Raw genomic sequence first — 14,166 nt, 5'->3', positions numbered from 1 at the left:
AAAAAAATACTCAGTGTTCAATTAAATTTGTTTCTAAAGACCCAAATCATAACATAATTCATCCCAAAGTACTACACATAAGCAAGGTTTAAACCATATTACTTATCCAGTGAGTAAGGACATTGGTGAAATCTCAGACAGGCTAGATTCAGTGGGGTGACCATCTGCTTTGGCCATGCCAACAACTGAAACAAAAGTACAACACAGAACTGTCATAACATGCAGTGATGGAAATGCTGCAGCTAAGCAACCACATATAGTCCAGCATTCACAATGACAGATGGTCGAAGACAACCAGGAGGCGAAGACCAGATTCTCAGCAAAACTGACCACACTAGTAAAAGAGTGAGTGCATTGATCCCTCCTAAGTGCTCTGGCATAGAATGTACATTTACTTGTAACTGGACTTGAAAAGCTGCTGGCATCTGTGCATAATTATCACAACAAGAAGTCCTGTATAGGCTCTGAGGCCCATTAGTGCCCATGCCTTTTTATGGATACCATAGAATGAAGTGGATGGGAGTCGATGACCGGCCTCTGAATGGGACACCAGTGTGCCGCAGGTCACCTCCCCTGCCTGCACCACCATGCTTCACTGTCTTCACTGTGAACTGTGGCTTGAATTCAGAGTTTGGGGGTCGTCTCACAAACTGTCTGCGGCCCTTGGACCCAAAAAGAACAATTTTACTCTCATCAGTTCACAAAATATTCCTCAATTTCTCTTTAGGCCAGTTGATGTGTTCTTTGGCAAATTGTAACCTCTTCTGGACGTCTTTTATTTAACAGAGGAACTTTGCGGGGGATTCTTACAAATAAATTAGCTTCACACAGGCGCCTTCTAACTGTCACAGCACTTAGAGGTAACTCCAGACTGTCTTTGATCATCCTGGAGCTGATCAATGGGTGAGCCTTTGCCATTCTGGTTATTCTTCTATCCATTTTGATGGTTGTTTTCCATTTTCTTCCACACGTCTCTGTTTTTTTTTTTTTGTCCATTTTAAAGCATTGGAGATTATTGTAGATGAACAGCCTATAATTTTTTGCACTTGCGTATAAGGTTTCCCCTCTCCAATCAACTTTTTAATCTGACTACGCTGTTCTTCTGAACAATGTCTTGAACGTCCCATTTTCCTCAGGCTTTCAAAGAGAAAAGCATGTTCAACAGGTGCTGGCTTCATCCTTGAATAGGGGACACCTGATTCACACCTGTTTGTTCCACAAAACTGACAAACTCACTGACTGAATCCCACACTATTATTGTGAACACCCCCTTTTCTACTTTTTTTTACTAATAGCCCAGTTTCATAGCCTTAAGAGTGTGCATATCATGAATGTTTGGTCTTGCTGGATTTGTGAGAATCTACTGAATCTACTGGTACCTTGTTTCCCATGTAACAATAAGAAATATACTCAAAACCTGGATTAATCTTTTTAGTCACATAGCAGTACTATTATTCTGAACACTACTGTATTCTAGTTATAGCAAGGTGTAGTGACAGAGCCTTTGGCTTGGTGTTGGCAGGGTGCTGCACATGATGTTACATCTAAGATGATGATCATAATTCACATACTTTATGTAACCCATGAGAGGGCATGACCATGTAGCTGTAACAGCCTGGTCAGGTGAGCTGCAGAGCAAGTCAGTGCATCTCAGAGCTGAGCTGCACTGCGCATGGCTGAACGGGCTGTCACTGTGATGCTGAGCATCAAGTGTTGTGTTTGACTATGACATAATACAAGGTTAAAAGACAAAAAAAAAAAAAAAAAGATGACAGGTTGAATATACACCCCTGCTGAGGAAGAAGAGACTGTGGAAGGTGAGAAGGGGGCTATCTGGGCACTGGACTCCAAATGTGCACACGCTGACGCACACATATACATGGATTGGCTACCGCTGGAGTGGAGCGCATGATCAGAGTTAACACACACTTAAGGGGAAAACCCCAACACCAACAAAACTGGCCGGCGTGGCTGTTTCATTCTATGAATTTTATTTGAAATTTTTGTGGAGAAACGCTGCGTAAAAGCAGTGCTGCGTTTTGGATTCAAGAGGGCAAAGAGCCGCATTTGTTTGCTTTGCAGTGGTGGGTTGTGGTGGTTGCAGAATTCTTCTTTTTTTTTTTTCCTTAAATCTGCCACGACTGTGTAGCTATAAATGACTGTTCTCCACCCTTTCCTATTGGCCAGTCGGATATCTGCGCCAAATTTCACCAGCAGTTTTACCAGCTCTGGGTTCCCATCAATGACAGACTGGTGGACCACCGTCTGTCCTTCCGGACTGAAGGAGTTGGCATTGAAATGGCAGTGTGTCATGTTCTGCAGCAATGAATGCAGCTCCTTGGTGTTGCCTTTCTTCACCGCTTCTTGGAAAACCCTCTGTGGCATGAATAAGTTGACACGTCCACCTGGCAGCTCAGCTGGAAGGTGTTGGACAAAGTAATCCCGCCTGCTCCCTAAAGCTTATGATAATCGTCTTCCCCTGTTGAGTGTCTCTGCTCAGTGCCACAGGTGAGTTTAATATCTTTAATATGATGGGAGCGCATGAAGCATACAAACAAAAAAACTTTTGAGTACCACAGTCCCTGCAAGAATCTAATCTTACTTTCACCCCTGCCGGTAATAACAGCTGTGGGTGTGCACATTGGTGATCAGATGTCCGTAATAATCCAATCACACAAGCATTCCACTAATTCAATGGTCAGGGGACCCTGGTTTACATGTAATCAGTCCATGGGTTGGATGTCATTCCACACCAAGCAGTGTGACACAGCAGGTCTTCAAAAGAGTGGACCACAGCCCACAGCGCGCGCCCTGCCACCCCCCACCCCTGCTTGCCTTCCATCAACTCTGGGTAGTCGACCTGGATTCATTAGCGGTTGCACTTCGAATGTGTGCGAATCATTTGAGCCAACTTAGAACCACATTCTGGGTATTTGAATGGCATTCGTACACAGCTGTATGAATGTCTGTCGCGTACAAATGCAGCTCCAATTCTGTTTGTTTTTCCAATTCATGTGATTCTTACGGCCCTCGCGACCCTTAATTGGACTAAGCAGTTGAGTGTGTGTGAGTGAGTGATTCTTGCGGCATTCATGCTCTAGTGTGACGGGGCCTTTACATATGTCACTTCTAAAACGAGTAACGTTGGGTAAAAAAAAATCTTCAGTACAATTGGAAAAATTCTATATGCACAGATGTAGAACCCTGGGAATTTTTAGGATGTTTCACACAAAATCCCAGATATTTATAACTGTAAAAGGTAGATTAAAAATGTGCACAGTTGCGACCCCTTAAAAATCTCTAAATGACTGTTACATTCAATTGAAAGTCTTACAAATGATTCTATCAACTGCGGGATATCTAGAAAATCATTACATGTTAGTGATAATATCTTGGCCAAACTATTCAAATATTATGTTTGGAGGTGACACACTAAACATACTGAATTTATTATGTTAGGTAACGCACTATATATATATATATATATATATATATATATATATATATATATATATATATATATATATATATTTGTCTTAACTGTTTGAAATCATGTGTATATTTTGGTATTTCCAGTCACTCCATCATGATCAGCTACATGATATAAAGAGATAAATGTGTCACAGCTTAGGCTTATTTGCCTGTGGAGGCACGGGCACTGATTACTAAGTACTTTGAGCTTGTCTATTTGTACTTTGGCTCTAAATGCTGTTTAGTGATGTTTAATGAGTGTGTGGTTTTCTGTTACGTATATATATATATATATATATATATATATATATATATATATATATATATATATATATATATATATATATTTTTTTTTTTTTTTTTTTTTTTTTTTTTTTTTTTTTCTCTGTGTCAGGGTATGTATGTTTTCAGTTGCATTTATTGTAGCTCATAATACATTTTGCATCTGCATTTCTTCCTCTGTGATGTTATTTGCACTCTGATACTACTTTGGTGTCTTTTACCACCATATAGACTTCACTGTTACATCTCTTAAATGTGTATATTTTGCTTTTGTACTGTTCTGTATGCATGTGTGTGTGTGCGTGCGCATGTGCATATAGAAACAGAAATGAGTTGAGGTATGACAGCATCTTTTCTCCTGCTGTAATAACATGAGTGATGCAGGCATTGAGCAGCTAAAAGGAAATAAAGATCATCTTTTAAGGGAATGTGTAATTTGAATTTTGAAAATAAATAAGGATTTCTTTTTCCCCCTATTTTTTTTCCCTTTTGGCCCACACTGCATGAACGTTGCAGTCTGTGTGTTAAAGTGAAAGTGTCAGTTGTCTGTTTGGTACTTTGGTGCTCACATCTGCACCAGTGCAATGCTATATTCCTTTTTTCTGCACCACTGCAAAAACTCAGACTTACCCACTGTGAAATTAACCGATGCTACAAGAAAAAAACAGCCACAAGTTAAATGCTGTTTCTGTAGTTCCGGTTTGATTTCAAAGATAATGGGTTTGACATTTTTGGGACTGTATGCGTGAGGAGGAGTTATAAGGTCAGATTTCATCTCGGGTCATGCAGTTTCAAAAAGCCGAACCAGAACACATGTAGAGATGCAAGACTATAATTTCCTCAGAGGGGAATTCCTCCAAAATTTACGATGACGTTTCCACTCGAAAAAAAACATTTGCTTAAAAAATTACACGACTTTGATTTTATTTTATGAGTGCAGCAGGTTTCACATTGAAAACTAATCAAATCTGAGATGTCAGTTAAATGCATTTTCAGAAGTTGCTGTACGTATTTTCATGAGAGTGAGCACTGTTTGGGTGCTCAGAGCGTATTCTACTCTGTGGATAGATTATTACAGCGAGCTTTAAATAATAGCAAAATCAGGTTTACTGGCACATATGGAAACTTCATTCTCTTGCTGCATCCAAACTGCTAGACTGGATGCTTTTTAAAATTCACATTGAGGGATTTATTCACTAATAAATGCCAAAAGGTTGAAAATGGACCCATCACTCCTGAAACATACGACAAACTGAACTTGGACTGAAATTAAGCTGAGAATGTTGTGTGGGCCGCTGAAGAGGAGGTACTGCTGGCCCACCATCACCAGAGGGCGCCCTGCCTGGAGTGCGGGCTCCAGGCACCAGAGGGCGCCGCCGCCTCACGGGAGCAGCCTCGGTGACAGCTGTCACCCATCACCTGAGACAGCTGACGGCAATCATCAGTGGGGTATATCAGCAGGACGGCATCTCCACCTCATTGCCGAGATATCGTTTCTACCAGAGAGGTAACATATCAAAGCCTACTGAGTACACAGTTTTTGACTGAGCTAGTTATTGGTTTACTGTTCCAACGAGAGGTGGAGGTACCTTTCCTGCCGTTCGGAGTTCTGGGTGCAACGCGCCCACCATCTAACTGTTCTTTTTCCCTCGCCAGCAGTACCAGGTCCGACACGCGGAGGCAGTGGCCACCTGGGAGTTCGGGACTTGGCGGCTCCAGTATTCCCGGGGTCCTGTGGCGGAGGAAGCCGTGTGGTTCCGGTCTTACCTTGGAGAGGCGTCTCCTATCTTCGAGCCTGTCCACACGACACCTTTGTGTATTGACTTTTGTCCATTTCTGTAATTGGTTGTATTCGTTGTGCACATTCACAACAGTAAAGCGTTGTTATTTTGACTTACTCCATTGTCCGTTCATTTGCGCCCCCTGTTGTGGGTCCGTGTTCCTACACTTTCCCAACAGGATATCTCGGCCAGCGTCATGGATCCCGAGGGGCGTCAACCGGCTGTTGAACGGCCAATGGAAGAACAAGGCGCACAGGCGTCCACAGGAGGGGTAATCGGTGAGTTGCAGCGGATCCTCACCGCTTTCACGACTCGGTTAGACTTGATGGCCGAGCAGAACGCCCTCCTGAACCGCAGGGTGGAGGCTCTTGCCGCGCAGGTGGAAGCGCGCCCTCCGGGCGCCGCTGCGGCTCTCCCTCCCGTAGACCCTGTGCGTGACAGCGACGTTCCACTGGTTGTCCAACGACCCCCCCCACCATCCCCTGAAGCATACATAAGCCCCCCGGAGCCGTACGGAGGCTGTGTGGAGACGTGCGCGGATTTCCTTATGCAGTGTTCGCTCGTCTTCGCACAGCGTCCCGTCATGTACGCGGCCGACGCTAGCAAAGTAGCTTATGTGATAAATCTGCTTCGTGGTGAGGCACGCGCTTGGGCTACAGCGCTCTGGGAGCAAAGTTCACGGCTCCTTCTGACATATGATGGGTTTGTGAGGGAGCTCAGAACAGTGTTCGATCACCCTAATAGAGGAGAGACCGCTTCAGCCGTGCTGCTGTCAATGAGACAGGGGCGCCGGAGCGCAGCTGCCTATGCAGTCGACTTCCGCATCGCGGCTGCGAGGTCCGGCTGGAATAACACTGCCCTCCGCGCCGCCTTCGTAAACGGACTGTCATTGGTCCTCCAGGAGCACCTGGTGGCTAAGGACGAACCGCGGGATTTGGATGGGCTTATCGATCTTGTCATACGATTAGACAATCGGTTAAATGAGCGCTGTCGGGAACGAGACGAAGGGCGTGGCCAGGCACACGTCGTCCCTCTCCCTTCCGGTTCCAACCGCGTTCCGCCCTCCCCACGCTCCACGGCCCCTGCGCTCCGTGCGATCACAGCTCCCCCTGCTGACGAAGCTATGGACAACGAGTAGGGCAACATTTAGGGGCACCGGGCCACACAGAGGAGGCTGGCCCGCGGAGCGTGTTTTGTTTGTGGCTCGATTGAGCATCAGGTACGAGACTGCCCCGAGCGGTTAAACACCAACGCCCGCCCCTAGACACTGGGCTAGGGGGGGGCCGAGACGTGCACGTGGGACACACCCACATCGCCACACGACTCCCAGTTACAATCCTTTATGAGGATTTACCCTGAAGGCCCCAGCACTGGTGGACACGGCTCAGAAGGGAATTTGCTTGATAGCAAATGGGCCAGGGAGATAGGGTTCCCTCTGGTGGCACTTACCTCGCCTGTGCAGGTACGGGCACTAGATGGCTCCCTACTCCCTCCAATCACTCACAAGACACCACCAGTAACTCTGGTGGTGTCGGGGAATCACCGGGAGGAGATCGAGTTTTTTGTGACTCCGGCCACCTCCCGTGTGATTTTAGGTTTTCCCTGGATGGTGAAACACAATCCCCGGATCGATTGGCCGTCCGGGGTAGTGGTCCAGTGGAGCGAGACCTGCCATCGGGTATGTTTAGGTTCCTCGGTTCCTCCCGGTTCCCAGGCCAGGGAGGAGGTCAGAGCCCCGCCCAATCTAGGGACGGTGCCGGTGCAGTACCATGACCTTGCGGAGGTGTTCAGCAAGGATCTAGCACTCACCCTTCCCCCCGCACCGCCCGTATGATTGTGCCATTGATTTGGTTCCAGGCGTTGAGTTCCCGTCCGGCAGGCTGTACAACCTCTCACGACCTGAACGCGAATCAATGGAGACCTACATCCGGGACTCTTTGGCTGCCGGGTTGATCCGGAATTCCACCTCCCCGATGGGTGCGGGTTTCTTTTTTGTGGGGAAGAAGGATGGCGGATTACGTCCATGCATTGATTACAGGGGGCTGAACGAAGTCACGGTTCGTAACCGATACCCCTTACCCTTGTTGGATTCGGTATTCACGCCCCTGCATGGAGCCAAGATATTCACCAAGCTTGATCTTAGGAATGCGTATCACCTGGTTCGGATCCGGAAGGGAGACGAGTGGAAGACGGCATTTAACACCCCGTTGGGTCATTTTGAGTACCTGGTCATGCCGTTCGGTCTTACAAATGCTCCCCCGACGTTCCAAGCATTGGTTAATGATGTCTTGCGGGACTTCCTGCACCGATTCGTCTTCGTATATCTAGACGACATACTCATCTTTTCTCCGGATCCTGAGACTCATGTCCGACATGTACGTCAGGTCCTGCAGCGGTTATTGGAGAACCGGCTGTTTGTTAAGGGCGAGAAGTGTGGGTTTCACCGCACCTCTTTGTCCTTCCTGGGGTTCATCATCTCCCCCAACTCCGTCGCTCCTGATCCGGCCAAGGTTGCAGCGGTGAGAGACTGGCCCCAACCCACAAGCCGTAGGAAGCTGCAACAGTTCCTCGGCTTTGCAAATTTCTACAGGAGGTTCATTAAGGGCTACAGCCAGGTTGTTAGCCCCCTGACAGCCCTGACCTCACCAAAAGTCCCCTTCACCTGGTCGGATCGTTGCGATGCCGCGTTCAAGGAGTTGAAACGGCGCTTCTCGTCTGCACCCGTTCTGGTGCAGCCCGATCCTAGTCGCCAGTTAGTGGTTGAGGTGGACGCCTCGGACTCAGGGATAGGAGCTGTGCTGTCCCAGAGTGGGAAGACCGATAAGGTCCTTCATCCGTGTGCCTATTTTTCCCGCAGGTTGACCCCGGCTGAACGGAACTATGACGTCGGCAACCGAGAACTCCTTGCGGTGAAGAGGCTCTTGAAGAGTGGAGACACCTGTTGGAGGGAACGTCCGTGCCATTCACGGTTTTCACTGACCACCGGAACCTGGAATATATCAGGACCGCCAAGCGGCTGAATCCCAGGCAAGCCCGCTGGTCACTGTTCTTCGGCCGTTTTGACTTCCGCATCACCTACCGGCCCGGGACCAAGAACCAGAAGTCGGATGCCTTGTCCCGGGTACACGAAGACGAGGTCAAGGCGGAGTTGTCGGATCCACAGGAACCCATCATCCCGGAGTCCACTATCGTGGCCACCCTCACCTGGGACGTAGAGAGAACCATCCGGGAGGCCCTGGCACGAAGCCCGGACCCCGGGGCTGGACCAAAGAACAGACTTTACGTCCCACCAGAGGCAAGGGCTGCAGTCCTGGACTTCTGTCACGGCTCTAAGCTCTCCTGTCATCCAGGGGTGCGAAGAACCGTGGCAGTTGTTCGGCAGCGCTTCTGGTGGGCGTCCCTGGAGGCCGACGTCCGGGATTATATCCAGGCCTGCACCACCTGTGCCAGGGGCAAGGCCGACCATCGCAAGGCTCCGGGACTGCTACAGCCGCTGCCCGTGCCTCATCGCCCCTGGTCCCACATCGGCCTGGATTTTGTCACGGGCCTCCCGCCGTCCCAGGGAAACACCGTGATCCTCACGATAGTGGACCGATTCTCCAAGGCGGCCCACTTCGTGGCCCTCCCGAAGCTCCCAACGGCCCAGGAGACAGTGGACCTCCTGGTCCACCACGTCGTCCGCCTGCATGGGATACCATCAGACATCGTCTCCGATCGCGGTCCCCAGTTCTCCTCGCATGTCTGGAGGAGCTTTTGCCGGGAACTGGGGGCCACGGTCAGTCTCTCGTCCGGGTATCACCCCCAGACCAACGGGCAAGCACAGCGGGCCAATCAAGAAATGGAGCAAACACTGCGTTGTGTGACAGCCGCGCACCCGGCGGCCTGGAGTACTCATCTGGCCTGGATCGAGTACGCCCACAACAGTCAAGTGTCATCTGCCACCGGCCTCTCCCCCTTTGAGGTGTGTTTGGGGTATCAGCCCCCGTTGTTCCCGGTGGTTGAGGGAGAGGTCGGTGTGCCCTCGGTCCAGGCCCACCTGCGGAAGTGCCGTCGGGTGTGGCGTGCCACCCGTTCTGCTTTGCTGAAGGCCCGGATGAGGGCGAAGACCCATGCAGACCGGCGGCGGACCCCGGCCCCTACGTATCGCCCCGGGCAGGAAGTGTGGTTGTCCACCAAGGACATTCCACTGCAAGTGGCCTCCCCAAAACTCCAAGACAGGTACATAGGTCCGTTTAAAATTCTCAAGGTCATCAATCCCGCTGCAGTGAGGCTTCGGCTTCCAGCCTCACTGCGGATCCATCCAGTATTTCATGTGTCAAAAATCAAGCCCCATCACACCTCGCCCCTCTGTACACCCGGTCCGGCACCACCTCCTGCCCGGATCATCGATGGCGAGCCGGCTTGGACAGTGCGCCGGTTGTTGGACGTCCGACGGATGGGCCGGGGCTTTCAATATCTGGTGGACTGGGAGGGGTACGGTCCCGAAGAACGCTCCTGGGTGAAGAAGAGCTTCATCCTGGACCCGGCCCTCCTGGCCGACTTCTACTGTCGCCACCCGGACAAGCCCGGTCGGGCGCCAGGAGGCGCCCGTTGAGGGGGGGGGTCCTGTTGTGTGGGCCGCTGAAGAGGAGGTACTGCTGGCCCACCATCACCAGAGGGCGCCCTGCCTGGAGTGCGGGCTCCAGGCACCAGAGGGCGCCGCCGCCTCACGGGAGCAGCCCTCGGTGACAGCTGTCACCCATCACCTGAGACAGCTGACGGCAATCATCAGTGGGGTATATCAGCAGGACGGCATCTCCACCTCATTGCCGAGATACGTTTCTACCAGAGAGGTAACATATCAAAGCCTACTGAGTACACAGTTTTGACTGAGCTAGTTATTGGTTTACTGTTCCAACGAGAGGTGGAGGTACCTTTCCTGCCGTTCGGAGTTCTGGGTGCAAACGCGCCCCCATCTAACTGTTCTTTTTCGCTCGCCAGCAGTACCAGGTCCGACACGCGGAGGCAGTGGCCACCTGGGAGTTCGGGACTTGGCGGCTCCAGTATTCCCGGGGTCCTGTGGCGGAGGAAGCCGTGTGGTTCCGGTCTTACCTTGGAGAGGCGTCTCCTATCTTCGAGCCTGCCCACACGACACCTTTGTGTATTGACTTTTGTCCATTTCTGTAATTGGTTGTATTCGTTGTGCACATTCACAACAGTAAAGCGTTGTTATTTTGACTTACTCCATTGTCCGTTCATTTGCGCCCCCTGTTGTGGGTCCGTGTTCCTACACTTTCCCAACAGAGAAACCTTCTGTGAAGTCAGTGATAGTTTTAGGTCATCATATAAACACAACACCAGTCTTTGAATTTTCTTGTAATATTTCAAACTGTTATTGATGTTCATTTGTTTCTGCATGTTGTGAAAACTTTCTTGAATTGTGTAATCCATCGCTTTGAACACATTCATTTTTGCAAACATTATATTTATGCTTTAGAGAAGGGTCATTTGAATACAGATTTACTTCAAGTTAATTTCATTTATAAAGTACCACATTACAACAGACATAATATGGTGCTTTACATGCAGAACAAATCTCGAGTGTACGCTGTGCTATATAATTTACAGCAAACAACATTCCTTCAAGAGCAGCTGTGTGGTGACTGTGGTGAGAAAAATCTCCTTTTAAATGGACGAAACCTCAAGCAGAACTAGACTCTTTGGAAGGGTCATCTGGCAGGATTCACAAGAGGCCTGTCCAATGCCTTTCTGCTATTTAGGGGGAAGTACAGTCAAGTGAGAGGGTTTCTGGTGAGTTAACAGATCTGTGCCCACAGACAGCGGACGCCAAAACTCCCTGAGGTGAAGCAGTAAATGAAGGTTTTGTATTTTTTTAATGTATATTTACTTTTATTTTATTGAATGGATGTTTTCAATTCAGTTTTGTTGTCTATACATGTAAGGCATACATTAATTGTGAACCTACTTGTGTAAGGGTCATCTGAGTATTGTGTCATGTAAAACCAAAAATGCACCAACCTCAACTTCAGACCAGGTTTTTGCTGGTCTATTGTACAATCTATCTGGGCTTCCAAGCAATACCGATGCACCGGCACTGCACCTGACTACACCCATGGCCGCACAGATAAGTGCGAATGAACTTGCGATTTAAAGGACATGGGTGAGGCACGTGAACAATTACAGTAGTGTTCAGAATAATAGTAGTGCTATGTGACTAAAAGATTAATTCAGGTTTTGAGTATATTTCTTATTGTTACATGGGAAACAAGGTACCAGTAGATTCAGTAGATTCTCACAAATCCAACAAGACCAAGCATTCATGATATGCACACTCGTAAGGCTATGAAATTGGGCTATTAGTAAAAAAAAGTAGAAAAGGGGGTGTTCACAATAATAGTAGTGTGGCATTCAGCCAGTGAGTTCGTCAATTTTGTGGAACAAACAGGTGTGAATCAGGTGTCCCCTATTTAAAGATGAAGCCAGCACCTGTTGAACATGCTTTTCTCTTTGAAAGCCTGAGGAAAATGGGACGTTCAAGACATTGTTCAGAAGAACAGCGTAGTCAGATTAAAAAGTTGATTGGAGAGGGGAAAACTTATACGCAGGTGCAAAAAAGTATAGGCTGTTCATCTACAATGATCTCCAATGCTTTAAAATGGACAAAAAAACAGACGCGTGGAAGAAAATGGAAAACAACTATCAAAATGGATAGAAGAATAACCAGAATGGCAAAGGCTCACCCATTGATCAGCTCCAGGATGATCAAAGACAGTCTGGAGTTACCTGTAAGTGCTGTGACAGTTAGAAGATGCCTGTGTGAAGCTAATTTATTTGCAAGAATCCCCCGCAAAGTCCCTCTTAAATAAAAGACGTGCAGAAGAGGTTACAATTTGCCAAAGAACACATCAACTGGCCAAAAGAGAAATGGAGGAATATTTTGTGGACTGATGAGAGTAAAATTGTTCTTTTTGGGTCCAAGGGCTGCAGACAGTTTGTGAGACGACCCCCAAACTCTGAATTCAAGCCACAGTTCACAGTGAAGACAATGAAGCATGGTGGCGCAAGCATCATGATATGGACATGTTTCTCCTACTATGGTGTTGGGCCTATATATCGCATACCAGGTATCATGGATCAGTTTGGATATGTCAAAATACTTGAAGAGGTCATGATGCCTTATGCTAAAGAGAACATGTCCTTGAAATGGGTGTTTCAACAAGACAATGACCCCAAGCACACTAGTAAACGAGCAAAATCTTGGTTCCAAACCAAATGAATGCCTCGCAGATGTGAAGAAATCATGAAAAACTGTGGTTATACAACTAAATACTAGTTTAGTGATTCACAGGATTGCTAAAAAAGCAGTTTGAACATAACAGTTTTGAGTTTGTAGCGTCAACAGCAGATGCTACTATTATTGTGAACACCCCCTTTTCTACTTTTTTTTTACTAATAGCCCAACTTCATAACCTTAAGAGTGTGCATTTCATGAATGCTTGGTCTTGTTGGATTTGTGAGAATCTACTGAATCTACTGGTACCTTGTTTCCCATGTAACAATAAGAAATATACACAAAACCTGGATTAATCTTTTTAGTCACATAGCACTACTATTATTCTGAACACTGCTGTATAACTGCCTTGCTTGAAAAGTACAAATTACAACAAACTTGTGGTGTGTGCGACTTTATTCTGGGTGGAAGAAGTAGTAAGTCCAATGTGTTGCTGTGGACTTTACCCAAGCGCCCTCTGGTGGCCGTTTTTTGCCGATGAAAACATTGCTGAACGCAATACAAATACATGTAATTTTTGTCACTTTTCAAAGGGGATAGATTCATCAGTAAAGTCAACTTAATGTACAATGGTTAATTTCAGGTCAGCTTGGTCTATAAATCTCATTGTTCCAGGCAATGACAGCTGTCAGGTGGCTGTTAGAAGCAAGTTAGAGACAAAACCAAACTAGCTGATTTGAGTAGACAAGCAATACGGCCAGAGCGTGTTTTCATCGGGCAGCCAGTCGCAGAAGTACAAATTCTTGCCTTCGGATTCGCCACTTTGCCGGAAGTGATGTATAGTCACTCCCTCCCATATAGGTCCTGATGCTTATCTCTGGATTCCATGGTATCAAGTGGATGAGATGTTACAACCCCCCGGCGGGACTCAGGTTACTTCCCCAGCCAAGGCTGGTACCAAGTGTCTCATCCAAGCACACAGACAACCCAATCTCATGGCAGTTCGTGATGGCATTATGAAATGCAAATTAATCTATGATTCATGACACTGTCACGAAAAGCACCCAATTTTCATGATGAGGGGGTGTCTGGGAGGGGGGGGGGGGTTAGGTTACATTATGGCAGTGTTGTATAGTAACAAAGTAAAAATACTTCACTACTGTACTTAAGTACGTTTTGGAAGACTTTGTACTTTACTTGAGTTTTTTTAAATTCAGCTTACTTTCACTTTTACTTCACTACATTTCCGACCTTAATTGCATACTTCTACTCCGATACATTTTCTATGCGCCATGCTGTTACTCGTTACAAAAAAAACACACACACACACACGAAAAAAGTCGTGTTTTCACCCAGAGACACGACTGATTACTAGTGACTGCAACGAAGTCAGGCCGATTT

The sequence above is a fragment of the Thalassophryne amazonica genome, chromosome 7 (genome assembly GCF_902500255.1).
Source record: "Thalassophryne amazonica chromosome 7, fThaAma1.1, whole genome shotgun sequence".
NCBI classification, from domain to species: Eukaryota; Metazoa; Chordata; class Actinopteri; order Batrachoidiformes; family Batrachoididae; genus Thalassophryne; species Thalassophryne amazonica.
This window is presented reverse-complemented; position numbering follows the sequence as displayed.